At 44.0% G+C, this 1598-nt stretch overlaps 1 non-coding gene across 1 annotated transcript; it reads left to right on the top strand.

The window, feature by feature from the left end:
* Positions 1–883: 883 nt before the first annotated feature.
* LOC126031488 (U2 spliceosomal RNA) lies at positions 884–1074 on the top strand. The gene has a single exon (XR_007503347.1). It is a non-coding gene; the product is annotated as a U2 spliceosomal RNA (small nuclear RNA).
* The last annotated feature ends 524 nt before the right edge of the window (positions 1075–1598 follow it).

Here is a 1598-nt window from a genome sequence, read left to right as displayed (position 1 = left end):
GGATCTCTGAAATCCCCTATATCCCCTTCTCCAGACAGGAATAATTTCTGAACACAGACCCAGGAGTAACCCCTGAGCACTGCCAGGACTAAAAATAAGGCACAATAAAACTGAACTGAATGCAAGGCTGGAGAGATAGCACAGCAGTAGGCCACTGGCGTTGTATGAGACCGACCTTCGATTGGCCTGGTTTTAATTCCCAGCATCCTGTATGGTCCCCTGAGCCTGCCTGAGGTGATTTCTGAGTGCAGAGCCAGGAGTAACCCCTGAGCACCGGCTGTGGTCCAAAAGCAAAACAAACAAACAACAAAAAAAAAAACTGAATAGAAACTTTTTTTTGGGGGGGGGTCATACCCGAAAGTGCTCAGGGGTTACTCCTGGTTCTATGCTCAGAAATTGCTCCAGGCAGGCTCAGCGGACCATGTGGGATGCCTGGATTCGAACCACCGTCCTTCTGCATGCAAGGCAAACACCTTACCTCCATGCTAACTCTCCAGCCCCCATGAATAGAAACTCTTTAAAGAAACACTATTATAATAATATTATGGGCTCACTCATGAACAGTTGTTTTTTTGTGTTTTTTTTTTATTTAAACACCTTGATTACATACATGATTGTGTTTGGGTTTCAGTCATGTAAAGAACACCACCCATCACCAGTGCAACATTCCCATCACCAATGTCCCAAGTCTCCCTCCTCCCCACCCGACCCCCACCTGTACTCTAAACAGGCTCTCCATTTCCCTCATACATTCTCATTATTAGGACAGTTCAAAATGTAGTTATTTCTCTAACTAAACTCATCACTTTTTGTGGTGAGCTTCCTGAGGTGAGCTGGAACTTCCAGCTCTTAACAGTTTTTAAAAGTACAGATAAAACATTTGATCACTTCTTGGCCTTCTGGCTAAGATCAAGTGTACTATCCATTCTTATCAGTTTAATACCTGATACATCCTCTATCCGAGGACAATATAGTAAATAGATTTTTGGAGCTGGGAGTCGGAAGAGGAGCTTGCTCCGTCCGCTTCGCGCATCAAATGGGTATTGCAGTACCTCCGGGAACGGTGCACCAGAAAAAAATTTGAGAGGATCAGGAAAAGAAACAGCAGGGAAGGTGTTTTGAATGTGGCTGACCCGGCATCAAATCTTGGCATTCTATATGACTCCCATAGCCTGCCAGTAATAATTTCTGAGCACATAGCCAGGAACAGCACCTGAGTCTGCAGTTGTGGCCAAAAACTACACACCAAAAAAAATGAGTTGAATGAAACCTTGTTGAATAGGCCACAAAGTGACTATGTATTGTTTGTTGTTTTCAGGTACTAACTCAGCTTAAAGAATAGGGGAAATAGACTAAGAGAATCAAAATGAGGAACTTAACATCCACATTAGGGTTGTGCTGGGCTCACTCTTCTGCAGTTGAAACATACAAATCAAAAAGTATATATACATATATATATATTGGTTTTTGGGTCACACCCAGCAGCACTCAGGGGTTTACTCCTGGCTCCATGCTCAGAAATCACTCCTGGCAGGCTCAGGGGACCATATGGGATGCCGGGATTCGAACCACTGACTTTCTGCATGCAAGACAAACGC

Source organism: Suncus etruscus, chromosome 15 (assembly GCF_024139225.1).
Source record: "Suncus etruscus isolate mSunEtr1 chromosome 15, mSunEtr1.pri.cur, whole genome shotgun sequence".
NCBI classification, from domain to species: Eukaryota; Metazoa; Chordata; class Mammalia; order Eulipotyphla; family Soricidae; genus Suncus; species Suncus etruscus.
This window is presented reverse-complemented; position numbering and strand designations above follow the sequence as displayed.